This window comes from Schistocerca gregaria, unplaced genomic scaffold, assembly GCF_023897955.1.
Source record: "Schistocerca gregaria isolate iqSchGreg1 unplaced genomic scaffold, iqSchGreg1.2 ptg000480l, whole genome shotgun sequence".
In the NCBI taxonomy this organism is placed as follows: Eukaryota; Metazoa; Arthropoda; class Insecta; order Orthoptera; family Acrididae; genus Schistocerca; species Schistocerca gregaria.
Window position 1 is genome coordinate 2,117,292 of NW_026061890.1, and position 10,574 is coordinate 2,127,865.

A 10,574-nucleotide genomic window follows, 5' to 3' on the forward strand; every position below is an offset into this window, starting at 1 on the left:
AATGCCACCAGATGTGCATCGGAAACTACTACTGGTCTTCCAGGGAACGATCAAATCGTAGACTGTTTGAGACATTACTCCCGCGGAGGAAAGTGCGCATGATGACTGTTGTATCCTTTCCTGATGCAATTTCTGTGTTCCATCAACACTCGGATAGTCCACAGATTACAGAATGCCTCCAGATGTGCATCGGAAACTACTTTTGGTCTTCCTGGGAACGATCAAAGCGTAGACTGTTTGAGACATTACTCACATGGAGGAAAGTGCGCTTGGTGAATGTTGTATTCAATCCCGATGCAATTTCTGTGTTTCATCAACACACTGATAGTCCACACATTGCAGAAGGCCTCCAGATGTGCATCGGAAGCTACTACTGGTCTTCCAGGGAACGATCAAAGCGTAGACTGTTTGAGACATTACTTCTATGGAGGAAAATGCGCATGGTTATTTTCGCATTCAATCCCGATGCAATTTCTGTGTTTAATCAACACTCTGATAGTCCACAGATTAAAAAATGCCTCCAGAAGTGCATCGGAAACTACTACTCTTCTTCCAGGAAACGGTCAAAGCGTAAACTCTTTGTGACATTACTCCCATGGAGGAAGGTGCGCATAGTGACTGTTGTATTCAATCCTGATGCAATTTCTGTGTTTCATCAACACTCTGACAGTCAACACATTACAGAATGCCACCAGATGTGCATCGGAAACTACTACTGGTCTTGCAGGGAACGATCAAAGCGTAGACTGTTTAAAACATTACTCGCATGTAGGAAAGTGCCCATGGTGACTGTTGTATTCAACCCCGATGCAATTTCTGTGTTTCATCAACTGTCTGGTAGTCCGCAGATTACAGAGTGCCTCCAGATGGGCATCGGAAACTACTACTGGTCTTCCAGGGAACGAACAAAGCGTAGACTGTTTGAGACATTACTCCCATGGAGGGAAGTGCGAATAGTGACTGTTGTATTCACTCTCGATGCAATTTTTGTGTTTCATCAACACTCTGATAGTCCACAGATTAGAGAATGCCTCCAGATGTGCATCGGATACTACTACTGGTCATCCCGGGAACGATCAAATCGTAGACTGTTTCAGACATTACTCCCACGGAGGAAAGCGCGGATGGTGACTGTTGTATTCAATCCAGATGCAATTTCTGTGTTTCATCAACACTCTGATAGTCCAGAGATTACAGAATGCCTCCAGATGTGCATCGGAAACTACCACTGGTCTTCCAGGGAACGATCAAAGCGTGGACTGTTTGAGACATTACTCCCATGGAGGAAGGTGCGCATGGTGACTGTTGTATTCAATCCCGATGCAATTTTTGTGTTTCATCAACAGTCTGATAGTCCACAGATTACAGAGTGCCACCAGATGTGCATCGGATACTACTACTGGTCTTTCAGGGAACGATCAAAGAGTAGACTGTTAGAGACATTACACCAATGGAGGAAAGTTCGCATGGTGACTGTTGTATTCAATCCCGATGCAATTTCTGTGTTTCATCAACATTCTGATAGTCCACAGATTACAGAATACATCCAGATGTGCATCGGAAACTAACACTGGTGTTCCAGGGAACGAGCAAAGCGTAGACTGTTTGAGACATTTCTAACATGGAGGAAAGTGCCGATGGTGACTGATGTATTCAATCCCGATGCAATTTCTCTGTTTCATCAACACTCTGATAGTCCACAGATTACAGAATGCCACCAGACCTGCATCGGAAACTACTACTGATCTTCCTGGGAACGATCAAAGCGTACATTGTTTGAGACTTTACTTTTATGGAGTAAAGTGCGCATGGTGACTGTTGTATTCAATCCCGATGCAAATTCTGTGTTTCATCAACACTCTGATAGTCCACAGATTTCAGAATGCCTCCAGACGTGCATCGGATACTACTACTGGTCATCCAGGGATCGATCAAAGCGTAGACTGTTTCAGACATTACTCCCATGGAGGAAAGTGCGCATGGTGACTGTTGTATTCAATCCCAATTCAATTTCTGTGTTTCATCAACACTCTAATGGTCCACAGATTACAGAATGACCCCAGATGTGCATCGGAAACTACTACCGGTCTTCCAGGGAACTAAGAAAGCGTAGACTGTTTGAGACATTACTCGCATGGAGGAAAGTACGCATGGCGACTGTTTTATTCAAACCCGATGCCATTTCTGTGTTTCATCAATAGTCTGATAGTCCACAGATTACAGAATGCCTCCAGATGTGCATTGTAAACTACTACTGGTCTTCCAGGGATACGATCAAAGCGTAGACTGTTTGAGACATTACTCCCATAGAGGTAAGTGCGCATGGTGACTGTTGTATTCAATCCCGATGCAATTTCTGTGTTTCATCAACACTCTGATAGTCAACAGATTACAAAATGCCACCAGATGTGCATTGGAAACTACTACTGGTCTTCCAGGGAACGATCAAAACGTAGACTGTTTGAGACAATACTGCCATGGAGGAAAGAGCGCATGATGAATGTTGTATTCAATCCCGATGCAATTTCTGTGTTTTATCAACACTCTGATAGTCCACAGATTACAGAATGCCACCAGACGTGCATCGGAAACTACTACTGGTCTTCCAGGGAACTATCAAAGCGTAGACTGTATGAGACATTACTCAAATGGAGGAAGGTGCGCTTGGTGACTGTTGTATTCAATCCCGATGCAGTTTCTGTGTTTGATCGACACTCTGATACTCCACAGATTACAGAATGCCTCCAGATGTGCATCGCAAAATACTACTGGTCTTCCTGGGAACGATCAAAGCGTAGACTGTTTGAGACATTACTCCCATGGAGGAAAGTGCGCGTGGTGACTGTTGTATTCAATCTCGATGCAATTCATGTGTATCATCAACTGTCTGATAGTCCACAGATTACTGAGAGCCACCAGATGTGCATCGGAAACTACTACTGATCTTCCAGGGAACGATCAAAGCGTAGACTGTTAGAGACATTACTCCCATGGAGGAAAGTGCGCATGGTGACTGTTGTATTCAATCCCGATGCAATTTCTGTGTTTCATCCACACTGTGATAATCCATAGATTACAGAATACATCCAGATGTGCATCGGAAACTAACACTGGTGTTCCAGGGAACGATCAAAGCGTAGACTGTTTGAGACATTACTAACATGGAGGAAAGATCTAATGGTGACTGTTGTATTCAATCCCGATGCAATTTCTGTGGTTCATCAACACTTTGAAGATCCACAGATTACAGAATGCCACCAGATGTGCATCGGAAACTACTACTGGTCTTCCAGGGAACGATCAAAGCGTAGACTGTTTGAGACATTACTCCCGCGGAGGAAAGTGCGCATGATGACTGTTGTATCCTTTCCTGATGCAATTTCTGTGTTTCAACAACAATCGGATAGTCCACAGATTACAGAATGCCTCCAGATGTGCATCGGAAACTACTACTGGTCTTCCTGGGAACGATCAAAGCGTACACTGTTTGAGACATTACTCACATGGAGGAAAGGGCGCATGGTGACTGTTGTATTGAATCCAGATGAAATTTCTGTGTTGCATCAACACTCTGATAGTCCACAGATTACAGAATGCCACCACATGTGCATCGGAAACAACTACTGGTCTTCCAGGGAACGATCAAAGCGTAGACTGTTTGAGACTTAACTCCCGTGGAGGTATGTGCGCATGATGACTGTTGTATTCAATCCCGATGCAATTTCTGTGTTTTATCAACACTCTGATAGTCCACAGATTACAGAATGATTCCAGATGTGCTTCGGAAACTACTACTGGTCTTCCAGGGAACGATCAAAGCGTAGACTGTTTGAGACATTACTTTTATGGAGGAAAGTGCGCATGGTAACTATTGTATTCAATCCCGATGCAATTTCTGTGTTTCATCAACACCCTGATAGTCCACAGATTACAGAATGCCTCCAGATGTGCATCGTAAACTACTGCTGGTCTTCCAGGGAACGATCAGAGAGTAAACTCTTTGAGACATTACTCCCATGGAGGAAAGTCGCATGGTGACTGTAGTATTCAATCCTGATGCAATTTCTGTGTCTCATCAACACTCGGATAGTCCACAGATTACAGAATGCCTCCAGATGTCCATCGGAAACTACTACTGATGTTCCTGGGAACGATCAAAGCGTAGACTATTTGAGACATTACTCCCATGGAAGAAAGTCGCATGGTGACTGTAGTATTCAATCCCGATGAAATTTCTGTGTTTCATCAAAACTCTGATAGTCCACAGATTACAGAATGCCTCCAGATGTGCATCGGAAACTACTACTGGACTTCCAGGGAAAGACCAAAGCGTAGACTGTTAGAGACATTACTACCGAGGAGGAAAGTGCGCATGGTGACTGTTGTATTCACTCCCGATGCAATATCCAATATCTGTGTTTCATCAACACTCTGATAGTTCACAGGTTACAGAATGCCACCACATGTGCATCGGAAACTACTACTGTTCTTCCAGGGAACGATCAAAAAGTAGACTGTTAGAGATATTACTCCCATGGAGGAAAGTGCGCATGGTGACTGTTGTATTCAATCCCGATGCATTTTCTGTGCTTCATCAACACCCTGATAGTCGACAGATTACAGAATGCCTCCAGATGTGCATCCGAAACTACTACTGGTCTTCCATAGAATGATCAAAGCGTAGAGTGTTAGAAATATTACTCCCATGGAGGAAAATGCGCTTGGTGAATGTTGTATTCAATCCCGATGCAATTTCTGTGTTTCATCAACACACTGATAGTCCACACATTGCAGAAGGCCTTCAGATGTGCATCGGAAACTACTACTGGTCTTCCAGGGAACGATCAAAGCGTAGACTGTTTGAGACATTACTCCCATGGAGGAAAATGCGCATGGTTACTGTCGCATTCAATCCCGATGCAATTTCTGTGTTTCATCAACACTGTGATAGTCCACAGATTAAAAAATGCCTCCAGATGTGCATCGGAAACTACTACTCTTCTTCCAGGAAACGGTCAAAGCGTAAACTCTTTGTGACATTACTCCCATGGAGGAAGGTGCGCATAGTGACTGTTGTATTCAATCCTGATGCAATTTCTGTGTTTCATCAACACTCTGACAGTCAACACATTACAGAATGCCACCAGATGTGCATCGGAAACTACTACTGGTCTTGCAGGGAACGATCAAAGCGTAGACTGTTTAAAACATTACTCGCATGTAGGAAAGTGCCCATGGTGACTGTTGTATTCAACCCCGACGCAATTTCTGTGTTTCATCAACTGCCTGGTAGTCCGCAGATTACAGAGTGCCTCCAGATGGGCATCGGAAACTACTACTGGTCTTCCAGGGAACGAACAAAGCGTAGACTGTTTGAGACATTACTCCCATGGAGGGAAGTGCGAATAGTGACTGTTGTATTCACTCCCGATGCAATTTCTGTGTTTCATCAACACTCTGATAGTCCACAGATTAGAGAATGCCTCCAGATGTGCATCGGATACTACTACTGGTCATCCCGGGAACGATCAAATCGTAGACTGTTTCAGACATTACTCCCACGGAGGAAAGCGCGGATGGTGACTGTTGTATTCAATCCAGATGCAAATTCTGTGTTTCATCAACACTCTGATAGTCCAGAGATTACAGAATGCCTCCAGATGTGCATCGGAAACTACCACTGGTCTTCCAGGGAACGATCAAAGCGTGGACTGTTTGAGACATTACTCCCATGGAGGAAGGTGTGCATGGTGACTGTTGTATTCAATCCCGATGCAATTTTTGTGTTTCATCAACAGTCTGATAGTCCACAGATTACAGAGTGCCACCAGATGTGCATCGGATACTACTACTGGTCTTTCAGGGAACGATCAAAGAGTAGACTGTTAGAGACATTACACCAATGGAGGAAAGTTCGCATGGTGACTGTTGTATTCAATCCCGATGCAATTTCTGTGTTTCATCAACACTCTGATAGTCCACAGATTACAGAATACATCCAGATGTGCATCGGAAACTAACACTGGTGTTCCAGGGAACGAGCAAAGCGTAGACTGTTTGAGACATTTCTAACATGGAGGAAAGTGCCGATGGTGACTGATGTATTCAATCCCGATGCAATTTCTCTGTTTCATCAACACTCTGATAGTCCACAGATTACAGAATGCCACCAGACCTGCATCGGAAACTTTTACTGATCTTCCTGGGAACGATCAAAGCGTACATTGTTTGAGACATTACTTTTATGGAGTAAAGTGCGCATGGTGACTGTTGTATTCAATCCCGATGCAAATTCTGTGTTTCATCAACACTCTGATAGTCCACAGATTTCAGAATGCCTCCAGACGTGCATCGGATACTACTACTGGTCATCCAGGGATCGATCAAAGCGTAGACTGTTTCAGACATTACTCCCATGGAGGAAAGTGCGCATGGTGACTGTTGTATTCAATCCCAATTCAATTTCTGTGTTTCATCAACACTCTAATGGTCCACAGATTACAGAATGACCCCAGATGTGCATCGGAAACTACTACCGGTCTTCCAGGGAACTAAGAAAGCGTAGACTGTTTGAGACATTACTCGCATGGAGGAAAGTGCGCATGGCGACTGTTTTATTCAAACCCGATGCCATTTCTGTGTTTCATCAATAGTCTGATAGTCCACAGATTACAGAATGCCTCCAGATGTGCATTGTAAACTACTACTGGTCTTCCAGGGATACGATCAAAGCGTAGACTGTTTGAGACATTACTCCCATAGAGGTAAGTGCGCATGGTGACTGTTGTATTCAATCCCGATGCAATTTCTGTGTTTCATCAACACTCTGATAGTCAGCAGATTACAAAATGCCACCAGATGTGCATTGGAAACTACTACTGGTCTTCCAGGGAACGATCAAAACGTAGACTGTTTGAGACAATACTGCCATGGAGGAAAGAGCGCATGATGATTGTTGTATTCAATCCCGATGCAATTTCTGTGTTTTATCAACACTCTGATAGTCCACAGATTACAGAATGCCACCAGACGTGCATCGGAAACTACTACTGGTCTTCCAGGGAACTATCAAAGCGTAGACTGTATGAGACATTACTCAAATGGAGGAAGGTGCGCTTGGTGACTGTTGTATTCAATCCCGATGCAGTTTCTGTGTTTCATCGACACTCTGATACTCCACAGATTACAGAATGCCTCCAGATGTGCATCGCAAAATACTACTGGTCTTCCTGGGAACGATCAAAGCGTAGACTGTTTGAGACATTACTCCCATGGAGGAAAGTGCGCGTGGTGACTGTTGTATTCAATCTCGATGCAATTCATGTGTATCATCAACTGTCTGATAGTCCACAGATTACTGAGAGCCACCAGATGTGCATCGGAAACTACTACTGATCTTCCAGGGAACGATCAAAGCGTAGACTGTTAGAGACATTACTCCCATGGAGGAAAGTGCGCATGGTGACTGTTGTATTCAATCCCGATGCAATTTCTGTGTTTCATCCACACTGTGATAATCCATAGATTACAGAATACATCCAGATGTGCATCGGAAACTAACACTGGTGTTCCAGGGAACGATCAAAGCGTAGACTGTTTGAGACATTACTAACATGGAGGAAAGATCTAATGGTGACTGTTGTATTCAATCCCGATGCAATTTCTGTGGTTCATCAACACTTTGAAGGTCCACAGATTACAGAATGCCACCAGATGTGCATCGGAAACTACTACTGGTCTTCCAGGGAACGATCAAAGCGTAGACTGTTTGAGACATTACTCCCGCGGAGGAAAGTGCGCATGATGACTGTTGTATCCTTTCCTGATGCAATTTCTGTGTTTCAATAACAATCGGATAGTCCACAGATTACAGAATGCCTCCAGATGTGCATCGGAAACTACTACTGGTCTTCCTGGGAACGATCAAAGCGTACACTGTTAGAGACATTACTCACATGGAGGAAAGGGCGCATGGTGACTGTTGTATTGAATCCAGATGAAATTTCTGTGTTGCATCAACACTCTGATAGTCCACAGATTACAGAATGCCACCACATGTGCATCGGAAACAACTACTGGTCTTCCAGGGAACGATCAAAGCGTAGACTGTTTGAGACTTAACTCCCGTGGAGGTATGTGCGCATGATGACTGTTGTATTCAATCCCGATGCAATTTCTGTGTTTTATCAACACTCTGATAGTCCACAGATTACAGAATGCCTCCAGATGTGCTTCGGAAACTACTACTGGTCTTCCAGGGAACGATCAAAGCGTAGACTGTTTGAGACATTACTTTTATGGAGGAAAGTGCGCATGGTAACTGTTGTATTCAATCCCGATGCAATTTCTGTGTTTCACAACACCCTGATAGTCCACAGATTACAGAATGCCTCCAGATGTGCATCGTAAACTACTGCTGGTCTTCCAGGGAACGATCAGAGAGTAAACTCTTTGAGACATTACTCCCATGGAGGAAAGTCGCATGGTGACTGTAGTATTCAATCCCGATGCAATTTCTGTGTCTCATCAACACTCGGATAGTCCACAGATTACAGAATGCCTCCAGATGTGCATCGGAAACTACTACTGGTGTTCCTGGGAACGATCAAAGCGTAGACTATTTGAGACATTACTCCCATGGAGGAAAGTCGCATGGTGACTGTAGTATTCAATCCCGATGAAATTTCTGTGTTTCATCAAAACTCTGATAAACCACAGATTACAGAATGCCTCCAGATGTGCATCGGAAACTACTACTGGACTTCCAGGGAAAGACCAAAGCGTAGACTGTTAGAGACATTACTACCGAGGAGGAAAGTGCGCATGGTGACTGTTGTATTCACTCCCGATGCAATATCCAATATCTGTGTTTCATCAACACTCTGATAGTTCACAGGTTACAGAATGCCACCACATGTGCATCGGAAACTACTACTGTTCTTCCAGGGAACGATAAAAAAGTAGACTGTTAGAGATATTACTCCCATGGAGGAAAGTGCGCATGGTGACTGTTGTATTCAATCCCGATGCATTTTCTGTGCTTCATCAACACCCTGATAGTCGACAGATTACAGAATGCCTCCAGATGTGCATCCGAAACTACTACTGGTCTTCCAGGGAATGATCAAAGCGTAGAGTGTTAGAAATATTACTCCCATGGAGGAAAATGCGCTTGGTGAATGTTGTATTCAATCCCGATGCAATTTCTGTGTTTCATCAACACACTGATAGTCCACACATTGCAGAAGGCCTTCAGATGTGCATCGGAAACTACTACTGGTCTTCCAGGGAACGATCAAAGCGTAGACTGTTTGAGACATTACTCCCATGGAGGAAAATGCGCATGGTTACTGTCGCATTCAATCCCGATGCAATTTCTGTGTTTCATCAACACTGTGATAGTCCACAGATTAAAAAATGCCTCCAGATGTGCATCGGAAAATACTACTCTTCTTCCAGGAAACGGTCAAAGCGTAAACTCTTTGTGACATTACTCCCATGGAGGAAGGTGCGCATAGTGACTGTTGTATTCAATCCTGATGCAATTTCTGTGTTTCATCAACACTCTGACAGTCAACACATTACAGAATGCCACCAGATGTGCATCGGAAACTACTACTGGTCTTGCAGGGAACGATCAAAGCGTAGACTGTTTAAAACATTACTCGCATGTAGGAAAGTGCCCATGGTGACTGTTGTATTCAACCGCGATGCAATTTCTGTGTTTCATCAACTGTCTGGTAGTCCGCAGATTACAGAGTGCCTCCAGATGGGCATCGGAAACTACTACTGGTCTTCCAGGGAACGAACAAAGCGTAGACTGTTTGAGACATTACTCCCATGGAGGGAAGTGCGAATAGTGACTGTTGTATTCACTCCCGATGCAATTTCTGTGTTTCATCAACACTCTGATAGTCCACAGATTAGAGAATGCCTCCAGATGTGCATCGGATACTACTACTGGTCATCCCGGGAACGATCAAATCGTAGACTGTTTCAGACATTACTCCCACGGAGGAAAGCGCGGATGCTGACTGTTGTATTCAATCCAGATGCAATTTCTGTGTTTCATCAACAGTCTCATAGTCCACAGATTACAGAAAGCCTCCAGATGTGCATCGGAAACTACTACTGGTCTTCCAGGGAACGATCAAAGCGTAGACTGTTTGAGACATTACTCCCATGGAGGGAAGTGCGCATGGTGACTATTGTATTCAATCCCGATGCAATTTCTGTGTTTCATCAACACTTTGATAGTCCACAGATTACAGAATGACCCCAGATGTGCGTCGGAAACTACTACTTGTCTTTCAGGGAACGATCAAAACGTAGACTGTTTGAGACAATACTCCCATGGAGGAATGTGCGCATGGTGAATTTTGTATTCAATCCCGATGCAATTTCTGTGTTTCATCAACACTGTGATAGTCCACAGATTACAGAATATATCCAGATGTGCATAGGAAACTAACACTGGTGTTCCAGGTAACGATGAAAGCGTAGACTGTTTGAGACATTACTAACATGGAGGAAAGAGGTTATGGTGACTGTTGTATTCAATCCCGATGCAATTT